Source organism: Podarcis melisellensis, assembly GCF_964234715.1.
Source record: "Podarcis melisellensis genome assembly, chromosome: 10".
Lineage (NCBI taxonomy): Eukaryota > Metazoa > Chordata > Lepidosauria > Squamata > Lacertidae > Podarcis > Podarcis melisellensis.
Window position 1 is genome coordinate 52,502,766 of NC_138542.1, and position 18,449 is coordinate 52,521,214.

General features: G+C 46.1%; 1 long non-coding RNA gene across 1 annotated transcript in view; it reads left to right on the plus strand.

Annotated features, from left to right (window-relative positions):
• Nucleotides 1-17,147, plus strand: part of LOC309379358 — a 150,147-nt gene extending 133,000 nt beyond the window's left edge. Inside the window, exon 6 of the long non-coding RNA XR_014172443.1 lies at nt 16,931-17,147. This is a non-coding gene — a long non-coding RNA (uncharacterized lncRNA). The remainder of the gene's footprint in view (nt 1-16,930) is intronic.
• The last annotated feature ends 1,302 nt before the right edge of the window (nt 17,148-18,449 follow it).

Here is an 18,449-nt window from a genome sequence, read left to right on the forward strand (position 1 = left end):
AGTAGCAACTCCTGATTTAGCTAGTTCTGCGTGTGTGACAATTTTTGTTTGCGTGGACAATCATATTTTGTTTACTCTTTTATTCCTCCACAACCTAAGAGCTAGAAAGGAAATACAAAAAGCCCACTAAAACATAATGAAAAGTCGTAACATTTAAACTGCTAAAAATGCATCAACAGCCTAATTTTACTGGCTTAATCCCAGTCCTCCAAAGACAGATCAATGGAAAGGTATTGGTAGTGCTTCCTAAAAATACTGAAATGCTACCGGGAAAGGCCATAGTTCAGTGGTAGGTCACATGACAAAGCTGGATCAAGAGGTATCCTCAGACTACATGTTTGCTCCAGAACCCCATCCAGAACAGGCACTTGACCTTTTTCTCGGACACAGCTTCCATGTTTGGAAACAATATACCTCTGTATTCTAGATTCTGGGGGCACTGTGATGGGGCCATCACCTTCGTGTCTTGCTTGTGAATTTTCCACAGACATCTGGTGGTCTCCTGTAACAATCCATGGAGGCAATTCTCATGTTCTTATGAAAGGTTGTGAGGAGCCCTTTTGAAGAACAATTGTGTATGCTGCTTATCCAGCCTGAAACACCCTATCCATTTACAGATAGGTAGCCGTGTTGGTCTGCCATAGTCAAAACAAAAAAAATTCCTTCCAGTAGCACCTTAAAGACCAACTAAGTTAGTTCTTGGTATGAGCTTTCGTGTGCATGCACACTTCTTCAGATACACTGAAACAGAAGTTTCCAGACCCTTCTATATAGTGAGAAGGTGGGGAGGGGTATTACTCAGAAGGGTGGTGGGAATGGGTGATTGGCAGATAGCTGTGATGAGCCTGTTGACGACTCTTAACGACTGCAATAGGTCTTACAGGAAAAAGCAAGGGGTGAAAAGGTGAAAAATGGCTTTATCATGTATAATGAGATAAGAATCCAATGTCTTTGTTCAGACCAGGTCTCTCCATGGTTTTAAGTTTGGTGATAAGTTGCAATTCAGCAGCTTCTCTTTCCAGTCTATCCATGTTAGTAAAAAGGACCCCTGCATGGTTAAGTCCCGTCAAAGGTGACTATGGGGTTGCGGCTCTCATCTCATTTTCAGGCTGAGGGAGCCAGCGTTTGTCCACAGACAGCTTTCCGGGTCATGTAGCCAGCATGACTACACCACTTCTGGCGCAACCAAACACCGTGACGGAAACCAGAGTGCACGGAAACACCATTTACCCTAGCAGCAGTACCTATTTATCTACTTGCACTGACATTCTTTCCAACTGCTAGTTTGGCAGGAGCTGGGACAGAGCAACAGGAGCTCACCCCATCATACAGATTCAAACTGCCGACCTTCTGATCAGCAAGCCCAAGAGGCTCAATGGTTTAGACCACAGTGCCACCCGCATACCTTAAAAAGCACCCTATCCATGTTAGTAGCCTCTTTCCAGTCAAAATAGCATTGATAGGCACAACCCCCACCCCATGCAAGTAAACAACATTAGCATTCGTTTCTCTATTGTGGCAGTTCTGCACCCAGACTACATCATATGTGCATAGCTGGCCCTGACACATTTAGCAGCTCAGAGTCCCTTTGAAGGTTTGCGTTTGGCTAATGACTTGGAAGTGGAACTTACTCCTGCCAAGTGGTGTAGTGCCCAGGGCCTTGGAAGGTTGAAGACCTGTTACCTATTTCTACAACAGAGTCCCTACAGGAACCCTGTCACCAGTGTCCTAGAGCCACCCAATCAGCATGAAGGGGGGGGGGAAAGGCTTTGTAGCCACAGTCTGATCCAGAGCTAAGCATTTAGGAACACTGAAAACACCTTGGAGACCAACTAAGTTTGTTCTGGGTATAAGCTTTTGTGTGCGTGCACACTTTTTCAGATACCTTCAGGTATCATGCATTCACACAAAAGCTTATACCCAGAACAATCAGCATGAAGGGGGGGGGGGAGGCTTTATAGCCACAGTCTGATCCAGAGCTAAGCATTTAGGAACACTGAAAACACCAGGCGTTTCAAGAGAACAATGTATGAGTTTTGTTACATACAATGGAACCTCGCAGAAAACATAATAATAATAATAATAATAATAATAATAATAATAATAATAATAATAATAATAATAATAATTTATTTGTACCCCGCCCATCTGGCTGGGTTTCCCCAGCCACTGTGGATGGCTTTCAACAAAGATTAAAAATACATTAAAATGTCACACCTTAAAAACTTCCCTGAACAGGGCTGCCTTCAGATGTCTTCTAAATGTCAGGTAGTTCCACAGGGCAGGCGCTACTACTGAGAAGGCCCTCTGCCTGGTTCCCTGTAGCTTTGCTTCTCGCAGTGAGGGAACCGCCAGAAGGCCCTCGGCGCTGGACCTCAGCGTCCGGGCAGAATGATGGGGTGGAAACGCTCCTTCAGGTATACTGGGCTGAGGCCGTTTGGAGCACCCGGATCATTTCCCAAGCGTGTGCATAGAGCATCACAGATATAGCTGAAACACAACCCATGGGGATCTGCATTGACTGTTGCAAAGCATCCCTAAATATTATTATTGTCTGATTATAAGATGATTGTATAATCTTAGATGGGGTGTGGCTGTGAGAGGGCATGACTGTGACTATCATGAACGGGCCCTGCGCTGATGAATCTGCCACTGCTCCAATTCATCAAGCAGGTCTGCTTCAGATATCGGCCACTGACATTTATATTGAGCCAGAATAGCTGCGTTGAGGCCAAAGAAGCCTCGTTTCCCTCCCGTCTAGCTGCTCCATGGTGCTTTTCAGGAACAAGTGAGGGCCCTGGCAACGAACCCAAAGGCCCATCTTGGCATGCGTCTTTAGCTTCAGTGCGGCCTCCTGTACTTAGATGCTGTGCATTGCTATTTGTGTGTCTGCTTTCGCTATACAAATTCCAGGAGACGTCAATCTCCCTCCTTCTTTCTCTTTAGTACTTTACTAAATGAGTGTAATTTCCCCCTGCCCCTTAATGCCTCCCCACTCCCTCCAAACTCCCTCTTCATCTATGAGCAGCATCACTAATTGCTTTTTAGAGTCCCTTTTCTGCTCTCTGTTCAAAATTCACAGGGCATTCCCTGGCTCCTTTATGCTCCCGTTCTGAATCTTTTCAGCTTCTTTTACAAACTTAGCACTTTCTGGGCCTCCCTTAGTTCTTTGCAAAAAAAAGGGGGGAGAAGCTTGCTTTTTATTTTTTAGCAAAAAAGCACCCACCCTCATCAAGGCGTCCTCCTTTCCCCCACCCTCTCTAAAAAGCACATGCATTGTCCCACCTCCCCTTGAATGAGGGGCTTTGTGTGTGGAATTTCCGGAACACAGACCAATGCTGAAGGCTCTGTGTGAGTGGAGGGCCTTTGGGCAAGCAGCCTCCCTTAAGCCCACCCCATTACCACGGTCACTGTTTGCCCTGGACCTTCTAAAAGAACTATTGTTGCTTGTTGCCAGGTATTCCCTAGCAACATTTAAGCCAAACGGTCTCCTCTATTTATGACCCAAACTTTTCAATGGTTTCCAAAACACGTGCTTGTCAACTCAGGAGAATACGCTTCAAACAGGCACACAAAAGGGAGGGGGCATTAGCCGCTGGGCTTTCGCTTAGTTGAAATATGTGTGTTGGGAGTGTTCTTTTTCTAAAAGGAAAAAAAAAATCCTTGTCATTTACCTAGGATCTGTAGCCCAAACAATTGCAGCAAAAGCTTTGCCCCTGTTTCCTTTTTTCTCTCTAGCGCCCATCTCTTAAGTCTGGGAGCCCAGGAGGATCAGGGTGGGTAGCAATAACGGTGTGGGGATAGAACTCTTTGCTGAGCCTATATTGGTGTTCTCAATATGTATGGGGGGTGGTTCCCTTAAAGGAAAGAGGCTTCTTTATCGATTCAAATTGTTTGATTTCCATTAGTGTGTACCTGTTAGAGTCATGTTATCGGATGGAGAGTCAATAGATAGCCTTGTACATGTGACACATTAAGTATAGGAATTTAGAATGTGGTGGGGAAAAAGAAAGCTGGATGAATGAGGTATTTCTGGCAGCATGCCCTGCCAATGTCTTTCCTGTAAAAATAAGACAGTTGAGCTGAACTTTTGTGTATGTCGAACCCCTCCACACACGGATGCCACCCCCAGAAACCATTTGAGGGGAGGCAGAATTTTTCACCAACTATGCTGCCACCTGCTTTTTCTTTGAAATGTTGCAGTTCTTTTGTGCACCAGTCCCAGAATGCACTAGGTTTTCAGCCACTGCAGGAATTGCCCCTTCCGCTGCTTCTCTGAGTAGCCCCTCTGCTGCTGCTGCTACTGGTCCAGGAACTACTACCTCTGCAGCCAGCATAAAACTCACCACACTTGGCAGTGACCTCCTTAAATAACAGCAGGTGACACTGTGCCATTTGAAGAATATAAGACAAAGTGAAATCCATTGACTCTGGTTGCCTACCATAGTCAACATTCGCCCAGTTTGGACATTATTCACTCCTGTGTTGTTCAACAGGATGGTGCTGAGCAGCCTGGCTCTGACATGGGATGTGCCTCCCCAGACACCCATGCATACAGCATGAACATCTGAAGTCAGGAGGCCTTTGCACATACACACATGCATCTGAACGTTTCCCTGGAATCTGCAGCCCTCATTGTCAAGGCTTGCAGATTTCAGGGAAGCCTCCCCATGCACAATCTTTGTTACATCCATGCAGGAAGGGTAGACTGGCTTCAGGGAAAGGAGCAAACCCCATTTCAAGCCAGGCCCAAATTCTGAGAGGTCTTGGCCTGGCAACATTTTGAGTTGGAGGAGTCCCCTCAGTTGTGACTTCAGCAGCATCTGTGCTACCCAGCTTGATAGAAACCTGTTCCTCAGGAGTCTGGTTTAGTCAATGGATGGCTCAGCGGCTGTGGCTGGACAGCTCCATGCTCCAGTTCTTAGGTCTTTGTGTTTTTTGTCAGGCAAAATCAGCATTGCTCTCTTCTATCTGCTGTGGCTTCTATGAAAGCTTCCCGGGTTGCTTCCAGTAGAGCATTCATCCCAATTGGTTTGTGGGGAGATGAAATGAAGTCAGCTATTTATTGAGCATTTGGTCTTATTTTTCCTTTTGCAGGGAAGTTAGAGGATGTGGCACCAAAGTGTTATCCCACACTTTCCAGTCATTCTCGCCTCACTTTCCTTATTGCACAAAGTCAGAGGGTTTTTTTTTGGGGGGGGGGTTCTTGTGCAAAAACCTCCTAATCCATTACAGTTGCACAGCCTGAATTGTGTGTGATTGAGTTCTAGTTGAAAATATTGATGGTCTGCAAATGCCCCCTGTGTTCAGCCATAGAGCATCTTGATATGTCCAGGATAAAAAAGACTCTAGTCTGAAACCGTAGAGTAATGGTGGGGCTGAATACTGAGCTGGACGGACCAATTGTCCATCTTACGTTCCCCACCAGCATTTGCTCACCCCAAGTCTCAAAACCAGGTGGATCTTACAGTGAGACAAAACACAGGAGCAAATTCTTCACATTTTTCACAGTTGCACAACATCTAAGCATTCATAAGTGCTCTCCTATAGATTGATACATTGATATATTTATGCATTCAAAGCAGTGAGCATGCACAATAATACTAATGCTTAATGTTAGAAGCCTCCCTAAATGTCTTCCATAAATATTAAGATGAGATAGGCATTCCTTTATGGGTTTATTATATTTTAAAATTTTAAACTTTTTAAACATTGATGGAGCGTGTGTGCGTGTGTGTGGACACTTCAGGGTAGGGAGAACCAGAAGAATGAATCTTTAACACTTCCTCCACTTTCCCTCTCTACTTTTGGCTACACAGGATCCTTTTCTCCCAGATATGATCTTCAAATATTTGCAAAATATTTTCATCTAACACACACACACACACACACACACACACAAATTGTAGCTATATTGCACAATCCTCTCTCAGGGTTCCTTTTCTTTATTTTAAAAGCAGCAAATTGTATAAGCATTTTGACTCCCTGTAGATATATATTTAAATGAGTGTTTTAATGAAATTGTTACCATCTACTCAAGAATTACAAGTGAAATTATAATAAGGCCTGTATGTTTGGAAATCTGTTGAGATTTTCAGATTATGTTTATGCCCTGGGCTTCGCAAGATTAACTTTTCTCTTTCAAATGGCATTAAAAGCATTAGGCCTCAATTAATCAGATTTGAAATTTGGAAACAAAGGAAGTATTTTGTCGGCATAATCACTAAGGGGCCATACGCTGGGCTCTTTTCTAACCAGCCTTTTTAAACAATTATTTCAAGTCCTGATTTTGTTGGGTTTGTGTGGGGCAGGCGGGCAGTGTCCCCCTCCCTTTTTTTGGACAGGGTAGCAGGGGGTGGGATGAGGGGGGAGGAAGAGTGAAAAAGTAAAAGAAAAGAAGCCACTGAAATCTGGGCTTTGAATGTTGTAAATGAGCTTGCTGCCCAACACACTCCGCGGCAAGATAAGGGCAGAATGGCATTTGCCGAAATGCTTTGCTATCTCTCCAACAATCCGTCTGGGTTGTGGGCCCCTTGGTAACAGCTTGGCAAATCTGCAAAAGGAATGCAACTATATAGTTTTGTGTGTGGATTGTTGAGTCATTAGAGGCTCCAAATTGCACAGCAGATCATTAATCATAGGCCAAGATAGGCAATCGCTGCAGAAACCTGATGAAAAGGATCCCGGAATAATGCCTTCTAAATCATGTTTAACATGCAGACCCTGCCTGCGAAGATATGGAATGGGAGGGGAGGGGAGAGGGAGGGGGAGGAAATCATCCCTCTTTTAGGAAAGAAAACTTCTACTTATCTTTGATTTGCATTCAGCCCTTCCCTCAATAGTCTTTAAGCCTGTTATTTAATTCATTTTGGTGCCAAGTCCCCATTACAAAGCAAAAAAAAACAACAACCCCAAGGCAAGGCCTGTGCAGTCCATGACCAGCAATGGTACACACACACACACACACACACACACACACGGCTGCCACAAACTGTCTGTCTTTTCTTGTCAGTTCTGTGTCATTTGTGCCGTTGAACTCTACCAATTTGAAACGCTGACCTCTTCCATAGACAACCTTATTCTCCTCGAGTGAACGAAAGGGCCAAGGCCTACAAACCACTCAAGCGAGAGATAGCAAGAAAGAGAAAAGTGGTTGACTCGTAAATCAATTTCCATAGGCCACCCAAAACCCATATGCACGGGGACACTGAGTTTTCAGGAAGGCAGGCGGGGTGGGGGTGGGGACACCCTGTGTGAGATTTATTTTTAAACATATTTCATGTAAGTCTTCTTTTTTTTTTAAGAATACAGGGGAAAACAGAAAACCTGTGTCATCCAGATACAGATACAGTGGTACCTCGGTTTAAGAACAGCCCTGTTTACGAACTATTCGGTATAAGAACCGCAAAACCGGAAGTAGTATTCCGGTTGTGAACTTTACCTCGGTCTACGAACGGAATCCGAAACAATGGAAGGGCACCGGCGGCGGGAGGCCTCGTTAGTGAAAGCGTGCCTCGGTTTAAGAACGGCTTTGGTTTAAGAACGGACTTCTGGAAAGGATTAAGTTCATAAACCGAGATACCACTGTATAGACAGATGTAGATATATATAGGTCTATAGATATATGAGTGTGGGTGCTAGTAGAGTCCTTTTATACCTGTTGTCGGGAAGAAAAAAGGAAATGGTGATGCAAAATGCATGAAAAGGGCTTTGTCAGTAACTGTGGAGTTGCTAATAAAGAATGTAAATCTAGTGCACAAAAGTAGGGCTTGGGAAGGATGTGCCTGTTGAAATATAATGTTCAAGAGAAGATAAACAGGCAAGTGGGGCCCGCTGCATCAAGATATTGCAGCTTAAGAGAGTTCCTGATCAGTGTTCAAACACTCCCCCTCCCAGGATGCTCCATTCTTTCCCTGACTCTACCATTGCCACTTCCTCAACAGTAAGTCAGCACTCTGTTCACTGAGCATGCTCAAACTTCATTTGTGGTGCCACGGTTCGGGTGTTAGACTAGGACCTGGGAACTGTACTTTCTTAAGGGTGCTGTGCATTTTTAGAAAACCCTTAGGCCCTTCACAGAGTTGCAGTTCCCAGGAATTGACAGTTAAACCACTCTGAGAACATTATTTATGTGAGGGGGAAAGGGTTCCTAAGAATTCTGAGTGCCCTTTACCAGCTACAGATTCTTGTGGGAAGCCATGGTTGTTTAAAGTGGTATCATAGTCAGCCTGGATAGCTCAGTTGGTTAGAGTGCAATGCTGAAAACGCCAAGGTTGCTGGTTTGATCCCTGTGTGGGACAGCGGCATATTCTTGCATGGCAAGGGCTTGGACTAGATGATCCTCAGGCTCCCTTCCAATTCAATAATTCTATCATACTGCTTTAAACGGGACCATGTTCTGTGTGGCCGAGAAAGAGGAGGTAGTTTCTCTCACCCCTGGCAATTGGTGGCTCAGTTCAGATTCCAGGCTGGGGGCCAGAAATCAATGTAGAAGCATTCTGGGTCTGTCTGAGGGTACAAAAGCCAACCCCGGAAATAGTGCCTCTGTTGATCTGCATACCTTCCAACATTTCTCCATAGAAAATAGGAACGTCCCGTTCCATAATAATATTTTTACTATTTATACCACCCGCATCTTACTGGGTTGCCCAAGCCACTCTGGGCAGCTTCCAACGTATATAAAAACATAATGAAACATTAAACATTTAAAAAACAAAACAAAACTTCCCCATACAGTATTTTCTTCAGACGGCTCATGAGTCAGATAACACCATACCCTCCAACATTTCTCCAATGAAAATAGGGATGCTTCTTCTAAATCAGGGGTGTCCCTGGAAAATAGGGACATTTGGAGGGTCTGGATCTGCATGTGTGAATGAATTGCCTTCTAAGCCAAACACATCACAAGGATAAGGAAGCCTGGACCTCTAGCTTTGTTAATGCTATCCCTTGTTTTTCTTTCTCCTCTCATTTTATTGCACATACAGGTAGCCTCGCCTTTCTATTGAAATGTCACCGCCATTTAATTAGCAATACATTGTGACCTGAAAGTATAATCAGACAAACCAAGGCCATATGGCAGCATTTTAATCTACTCTGCCAAGATATAATCCTGACAAAATGGCTTCTCTTTTCAATTGCATTATTTCACGCCTTACCAATACAAGGCCTTTTCCGGATTTTTATCCCTGAAGAAACATAAATCACTGTGGAACCAATGCTAATGAAAAGAATAGGAGAGGAGGAGTAATTAGCTGCTCAGAGGAGAAAATAAGGATAAAGATTGGTTAGGAACAGTGGTGCATTTGTGGACCCTCTGCACAGCCCTTTTTTGGGGGTAACTGTAGAATTAGGTGGCAGCATGGACTGCACCACTTCAGATCACAGGTGAGAAGCAAATTACCACACTCTCTTGGAAACAGAAAACCAGCAAAGGAGCTGGTCTACAATCTTAGTTTAAAATTTGCAGGTTTTAAAATAATAGATTGGAGGGAGTTTTCAGAAATGATAACTCCCACCTGAGCTGAGGTAGTACAGTCTACTTCTCACTTTCAATGCCACCACTGGATCAGGTGGGATAAAAGTCAAACCATGTACATATATGTAATATCATAAGAAGAGCATTATTGGGTCAGAGGAAAGACCAATCTAGTCCAGGACCTTGTTCTCACAGTGGACAACCAGATTCATATGGGAAGCCTGCAAGCAGGACCTGAATGCAATAGCATCCTCACCGCCTGTGATTCTGAGCAGCTGATATTCAGAGCAGTGGCGTAGCGTGGGTTGTCAGCACCCGGGGCAAGGCAAGTAATTTGCACCCCCTAACCCGTGGATTTGCGCCCCCTAACCCGTGAATTTGCGCTCCCTAACCCCCAGATGTTGCGCCTGTGCGGCCGGCCCCCCCTGCACCCCCCACGCTATGCCACTGATTCAGAGTGTACTGCCTCCAATGGTCGGAGAACATAGCCATCGTGGCTAGTAGCCACAGGAGGAGTGCCAGCGTGGCTCTGCAGCCGTGGGTGCCATGCAGCATGCACAGCCCTGGTGCTGGATTTTGTGGGTGCCTGGCCTCTTCATGGGGAAATTTGTGGGTGCTCGGGCACCCAGGGACCCAGCACCTATGAGCCGCAGATAGCCTTATACTTTATGCATTTGTCCAATCCCTTTTTAAAGCCACCCACGCCACTAAATCTTGTGAGAGCAACTCCCATAGTTTAATTTTTCACTGTGTTAAGAAGTACAGTGGTACCTCTGGTTGCAAACGGGATCCGTTCCGGAGCCCCGTTCACAACCTGAAAGGAACGCAACCCGCATCTGCACACGCACAAGTCACAATTCGTCACTTCTGCACATTACGTCATTTCGCGTGTCTGCACATGCACAAGTGGCGAAACCTGGAATTAACCCTTCTGGGTACTTCTGGGTTGCCACGGGACACAACCTGAAAAAACGTATCATGAAGCAAACGTAGCAAGAGGTATGACTGTACTTTCATCTGTTCAAAAACTCCCAGCGTTCCGTTTCATTTGACGCCCAGAAGTTCTAGTGTTCTGTTGAAAAACTTACTTGTTTTCTCTCTCAACCCTTTGTCAAGATTCATTTCTATAGTACAATTTTTATAATCTAGACAGTTCCATCCTTGACTCCCCCCCAGACTTTCCTGCCCAACCCACTTTACTGATACCCCCTCACCCAAATTATTTCTTAAATTTGTGTATTTGTTTAATTAGTATGCCACGCTTCATCCATAGAACTCAGGGTGGTTCACAACATAAAAATACAATATAAAAACACAAAATGGCTAATAAAAACAAGAACAAAGGCAACAAAAACATGAGCCAATAAACGTGCTCCCTCCTTCCTCCCACACACACATTTAAAAGGGTATAGGATATATATCAGCCAAAGGCCTGGTTGAAGAGCAATGCTTTCACTTGGCAACTAAAGGTGTATAATGAAGGTGCCAACCAAACCTCCCTGGAAAGAGCATTTCCCAAAGGGGGAGCCACTGCAGGAAAGGCCCTTTCTTGTATTGCCACTCTCCGGACCTCTCCTCAAGGAGGCACATGAAGAAGGGCCTGAGATGATTGCAGGGTCTGGGTAGGTTCATATGGAGAGATGCAGTCCTTGAGCCATTTAAGATGTTATAGGTCAAAACCAGCACTTTGAATTGGGCCCCAAAACTAATTGGCAGCCAGTGCAGTTGGACCAGGATCAGTGTAATAAGCTCAAACTGTCTCTTCCCCATGAGCATCTTGGCCACCGAATTCTGCAGCAGCTGGAGTATAGTAAGATATAAAAGAGTTGCATATGAGCACCTATTTAAAAACAATTATAAATATAAATGTGGTTTAAAACAACAGCATATACCATATATACTCGAATATAAGCCAACTTTCTCAGCACATTTTTTATGCTGAAAAAGCCCCCCTCAGCTTATACTCAAGTGAGGGTCCTTTCGGGCTGCTCCTTCCTCCTCCGCCGCCTTTGCCGCTATCAGCGGCAGTGGAGGAATGAGCAGCCTGAAAGCAGTCATTCTGGGCTGCTTGTTCTTCCTTCGCCGCTGCCACCGCCACCAGGTTTGTGGTGTGGTGAACTGGCTTATACTCAAGTCAATAAGCTTTCCCAGTTTTTTGTGGTAAAATTAGGTGCCTCGGCTTATATTTGGGTTGGCTTATACTCGAATATATACGGTACATTATATCTATTTACATCCAAGGTAGATACTAACTGGGATAGTGTTTTAAAGGTTTGTTGTAAGGGGAACATCTTTAGTAAGGGCCAGAAAGACTGTAACAGAGAAGGCGCTTGTGTAATATGCAATGGGTCAGGGTTCCAGAGTCGGTGCTGAGTCCAACGTTATGTGGAATGGACTTCCTGATAGGATGGCATCTGCAGGATGTTATGAAAAGTATGCAGGTATATTATTCCCCACCTGTCCCTTTGAAAAGCACAGAAGGGCTCACCAAGAAAGGACTGGACTCTGATTTAGGGAGGGAGAACCTACAGCTCTCCAGATGTTCCTGGGCTACAACTTCCATCATCTCTGACCCTCGACCGTGCTGACTGATGCTTAGGGGAATTGGAGGAGTCCAACAACATCCGCAGGGCCACATGTTCCCCTTCCATGGGACTTCATCATCTCTAAAACAGCATCACTATGATTGCGCCATAGGCAAAAGCGAGAGCCAACAGATATGAGGCGTACCATTACATTAATTAAACGTGGATTGCATCAGTTAGCTAACAGGTAGACAGATACTCAGGGAGACTTTTAAGGCAGAAGCAGCCCCCCCCCCACTCAGGATTTGAGGGCCCAAAGTGCAGCAGGGCTGGATATTGAAGTAATGCACATTACCATCTAGAGGGGTGATTGTGGTGGTGCATAAGTCTAAAATGATCGTAACTGCATCACTACCCACACACTCAATGCTCCCCCTCCTCTTTGCCTTCCAGTATTTCCACAAGGGGTGGAGGTGCGATTTGCTATGGCAGTTGTCTTTTTTCTTTTTTTCTTTTTTAAGATTTCCAGGGGCGCCTGACAGGCAGGGAAAGGAAGGCGTTAATGTTTTCTGACAGGCGACCCCTAATTGTTGCAGCTTTTCTTCTTCGTGGCCTTTTCTGTGAAATTCTGACTTAGGCAAGGAGCAGCATAACAAAATGCTCCGCCATTGAAATGGGTACCTGCTCTTCTCTTTCCACCACTCAGGGAAGGGGAATAGCATTATTCATGAAGATTTTTCAGCTGGTTTTTTCCCTCTCTTCCTTTTAACCAACCTTCGAGTTGGATGAGAAGACTGGCTGGGCTCCCTTTCTCTGCGAAGGCGGAGCTGCCAAGGGGACAATGGAGCCAAACTGTTTTACCCTGTTCAAGAGATAACTATGCTGTTGAGTTGAACATGAGGAAAATTAATCTTCGGGCCTGTATCAATGATGGCTTCGCACTTTTGTTTGGGAATTGCCTCCATGGGATTATTAATAATCCTGCACTGGAAAGTGCCGTGACAGTCAACACATAATGGAGGCCTCTGGTGGCGGGGGAGGGTGGAATTTAAAATAAAGTCCTCCTTGCACATTTAAAAGACGCAGCGCAACACCAAAGCATAGGATGTGTATTATGACAGGGGACATAGGCTGGTTGGCGCCAGGGGGCGAGGGAGCAGGCGGTCGGTCTTAAAACCTAAAACGTGCTACTGACAAAGTATGACCTTTTAATAATAATAATAATAATACCACCCTTCATCTGAGGATCTCAGAGCAGCTGACAAGATGAAAAAACAAGATATATATATTTTTATCTTCTTATATTTCATTTGTGAATTGCTTCCTATGAAGCATCCCCAAGCAATTTCACAATACAACAAAAATGTGCCTAAACTCTGTATGTGTATCGGTCAAAGCAATAGCAGATATAAAAACAGGCAGTCAGGAAGCATGTTCTTCTCTCATTGAAATCAGCGCAACCTCAACATGCTTAATGCCTCCACTGGATCATATACCTTACTCTGCCTTAAATGATGGTAGTGGCAGCATTTGACAAAGCTCAGATCCATCCTGGTGCCTTCCAGATCTTTTTGCACTCTGACCCAATGACCAAGGCTAGTGGTCAGACAGGATAGGACCTGCAGTCAAGCAACATCTGGAGGGTTCCAAGTCCTTCATCCCTGTCCTGGGCAGTAAATAAATAAGTGCACACATGTCAAACATCAGAAACGCACTATTGACAAACCAGTAGGAGAACATTTCAGCATACCAGGACGTTCTGTTCCTGACCTTAAGCTGGTTGTCCTTGAACAGAAGAACCTCAAAGAGAGACACATTCCAGCAAGAAACTGCTGAGTTAGTTTTCTAGGAAATTTAATTCTATTGCTTATGGTTTGAATTGAGATTAGAGTGGTTTTCTAATCACAATAGATGCATTACTTGGCTCACCAATGCCAGAATGTTTGTGCAATCACCAAAACTGCACTTTTAACTATTATGGTTTTACATTTATTATCGCCATCTTTTTTTGTTTCTACATTATTTCCCTCTGACTTCTCTATATCCTCCTGCACCATGTGTGTAAATATGCCTTGCAATTTATATTAGCCAGTTCTCAGGTCTATGGCTGTTGTTGTCGAGTGCCAGATCGGCCATGAATAAAGTTTATCTCATCCATGACTTGATTGTCTGGTCTCCATTACTGAGGCCTGGGTGGGGGAGCAGGGTGGAGTTGCTCACACAGCTGTGCCCACCTGGATATTCGGCACAGCATCAGGACAGACTTGAGGGCCGAGGAGGGAGAGTCGCTGTGGTCTATAGAAATTCTCTTTCTCTCTCCAAGCTGAATAGAGATCTAGTGTGTTTGTTCTTGGTGTTGGGTAATCGGGACAGATTAGGGATTCTGCTGCCCAGCAGTCTTCCTGCCTGAGCTGGCAGACCTGGTGAAAGGTGGTCGTGTTGAGGGTTCCCAGATTGTTGGTTCTGAGGGATTTCAGCATCCATGGCTAGGCAATTGGCTCTGGGGAGGCTCAGGGCTTCATGGCTGCCTTGACAACCATGGAGCTGTCCCAGCATGTTATCGGCTTGATGTATATTGCAGGTCACACTCTGGATCTTGTCTTTTCGATTGGGTGGGGGGAAAGTGATCTGGAAGTGGGGGATATTGGCATCAGTCCCTTGTGATGGTCAGAGTGATTCCTGTTGAGCTTTAGGCTTTCAGCACCTTTTGCCCTTTGCAGAGGCAAGGGACCTATTAGGATGGTCCAGAGAGTTGGAGGTTGAGGGATCCAATTGGTTTCCAGGGGATTTTTCAGCTGATATGACTGGCAGTCCCGCCAACACCCTGGCCAATCTATGGAACATAAGGATGACTTGGACCATTGACACGATCACCCCTGAGCACCCCCTCCTGCTTCGCTGCGCTTCGTTTTGCTCCTCCAGAGCTTAGGGCAAAGAAACAAGCTGGGAGACAGCTTGAACACAAGCGGAGGAAAACTCGAGACAAATGAAACCGAACACTGGTGACTGTGCATTATTGAGCTTACTTGGTGGCAGGCAGCAAAGAAGTCATACTGTATTTCATCATCACCAGTGTGGTGTAGTGCTTAAGAACGGTAGATTCGTAATCTGGTGAACCGGGTTCACATCTCCGCTTCTCCACATGCAGCTGCTGGGTGACCCTGGGCTAGTCACACTTCTTTGAAGTCTCTCAGCCCCACTCACCTCACAGAGTGTTTGTTGTGGGGGAGGAAGGGAAAGGAGAATGTTAGCCACTTTGAGACTCCTTCAGGTAGTGATAAAGCGGGATATCAAATCCAAACTCTTCTTCTTCTTCTTCTCCTCCTCCTCCTCTATGCTGACAGCAGAGCTTTTCCAGGTTGTGCAGGGCCTCTTGCAAACTGGCCCGAAAGCGGTGCTAGAACCGATGGTAGCTTGGTGTGACTTGTTTGCCAAGCACTTTGAGGATAAAATTGCTTCCATTTGTTGGGACCTTGACTCTGCTATTACAGTGGTACCTTGGTTTAAGAACAGCTTAGTTTATGAACAACTTGGATTAAGAACACTGCAAACCCGGAAGCAGGTGTTTTGGTTTGTTAACTTTGCCTTGGAATAAGAACATGTTTTGCTTCCTGTTGAGTGTGTTCTATTTGTAAATTGAGTCTCCCACTGATATGGGAAAGCACGCCTTGGTTTAAGAATGCTTTGGTTTAAGAACGGACTTCCGGAACGGATTAAGTTCATAAATAAAGGTACCACTGTATAGCGGTTGAATCTCAAGAGACATCCAGAGCACAGTCTAGTCCTGTTATGTTGTTTGAGTTTCAGTTAGTGCAGCTCGACAATGTGGACAAGGCACTTGGATCAGTTTGGGTGACTACTTGTGCTCTGGACCTGTGCCCTTCTTGGCTAATAAAATCCAGCAGAAAGAAGACAGCTGTCTGGGCCAGGGAGGTAGTCAATGCCTCTTTGTAAGAGAGGGTGGTTCCTACCTGCTTGAAGAAGTCAGTGATAGGACTCCTTCTTAAGAAACCATCCATTGATTCTGAGAACCTAAGCAACTACCAGCCAGTTGCCAGCATCCCTGGGGGCGGGGCAAATATACATCCTCACAAGCGCACACACCCAGAAAGCAAAGTAGTATTTATTTCTAGTTACATGTATAGCCCAGCATTCCTCCCTGGAAGTCAAGGTGGTGTACATGTCCCCCTTCTTCATTTCATCCTTGTAACCCTGTGAGGTGGGTTAGGACAAAATATTTGATTTCAAGCAAAAGTAGTCTAGGCTTTTGCAGTAGAGAGCTGGTGCATCATAGCAACCAGCACTCATTCTTTGAAATCTGTATTAGTCCTACGTTCACATTTTGCTTCTACCTTGCTCTCACTTGGTGGGGTGGGGGGCTAGCCAGGTTTTTTGCCCTGGGTGAAGCCTCCAGAGGAGCACCATTTTGGCTCCCAGCTTGTGTGTGTGTAGGCAAATGTGCATGGAAAGGTGTGTGCCAAACTGGGTCTTGTACCTGGGTGAAATAAAGCCCACTTTCGCCCCTGCACATAAAATAGTAATATCAATCCTAGTAGGCTGTAATCCTGGACACGTCTACCCAGTCGAAAGCAACACCATGTTCCGTTGAGCTTGCTCCCAAGGTAGTGTGCACAGGACTGTAGCCTTGAAGTGCAATCCTATGCACATTTACTCCGAAGACACCCCTGCCGAGTTCAAAGGGGGCTTTATCCCATGTAAGCATGCAGCTTTAAAAGGTTTCCCCAGGCATCCTGAAAGCCATGCTTTCTTAATACACCCGATAGCTGCGGTCCTGTATGCAGCGCCTGAAACAGACGTGACTCCCTTCCCAAACATGCGCTAGGATCGGGGCCGCCTCCCCGAGATGCCTGCTAGAAGGAAGATCCCCCCCCCCTGCACTTTAGACTTTTATTTTCTCATTTGGCAGGCCACGTGCTCTCGCCTCCCCTCGCCCACCCGGGAAAAGAAACACGTCGTGAGAGGGCCATCCTCTTCAAGTTGGGCGGCCCTTCCAAAGTGCAGGCTGAGCAAGGAGGCGGCGGCAAGAATGCAGAAGCTTGGCTCCGGCGCCGGCGGCGTTCCCCTTTCCTCGGCGCCTCCCTCTGGCTCCCCGGCCTGGCCTGCCCCGCCGCACCCGCCACCTCCGCTTTCAATGGGCGGGCGGGCGGAGCGCCCCTTCCGGCGGCTGTTCCCTGAATGGCGGCGCCCGCGCGGGAGGGGCCCGGGGCGCGCGCGCGGATGACAGAGGGCGCATGCCTGCAGCCAATCAGCGCCGGGAACAAACTGGGACGGCCCGAGAGCCTGAATAAATCATTAAGCTTGACACGCGCGCCTCAGTCTCCCCGGGCTGGGCTGCGCTGCGTCTCTCGGCGAGGCTGCAGACAAAAGGGAGGGCTGTCCTGTAACTTCCACCTGCGCGTCAAAGGTGGTGTGGGGGGGGGGAGGGGGGATCGGGACCCCCAAAGACTGCTCGCCTTGCAGCTCCAGCAGCCCGAGCCTGAGCTGGTTTTCTGGGGATCGAAGTAGGATCACAAGGTCCTGAATCTTTCAGGAATTAGAGGTGGGAGAGGTTAGGAAAGTTGTTATCTGCGCGGGATAGCAGCGAATGTTTGCTGAAAACGTGACAAAAATGGTATATGGTGTTTGATTCAGGGTTGATTTTTTTTTAAGCCGATCCGTTTAGGATAATCTCAGTAAGCATAGGCGCAAACTCCTAGGGGGCGAGGTCCCTTGGTCCCTCAATAAAATATTTGAGGGGGACACCCTGCTCCCCAGTTGATGGGCATTGCCATTCAAATACAGTATTGTGCGCGCTCCACATTTTGTGATCGATTATGTGGGGCGGGGCTTACCTGGCTCCGCCCTCAATATTTTATTCAAGTTGGCACACCTGTCTTTAAGCCTTGTAAGTTTAGCATTAAAGGTTTAAATGGATAGCATTATTTCTTCCTCCTCGGACCCTCGCTCAATGGAAGCGACAGCTAAACCCCTGATGGTGGTATATTACGCCCGCACTTGGATGTTGATCGATGGCTATCAGTAGATGGCGAAAGAGTGAGGCCTAGGCCTTTAAACTCTTACTCCGCATGCAAGATGGGAATCGATGCGCCAACTTCTTCCCGATCAGTTTAAGAAGAGTCGAGGGGGACTCGACTGGGAGTTTTCTTCTTGCTGGCACTGAGCTCCGTTCTGTCCTGATTTAGGGTTAGCTAAAAAAATTAAAAAGCGGTGGAGGGAAAAGGCCATTAAAGCAGGATCCAAAGAAAAACTGAATCGAACTCTTTCTTTTTCTGGGCACCCGAAACGGTATCGATCACCTTGCCTCCTTCTGCGAGAAGGTGCATGCGCATCTATCTCTGCGCACAATTTCTGTTACCTCCAGTCTTTGTGTCCCAACACACACACTCGCCAAAACAATGTTGGCTGCACAGACATAACAAATCGGG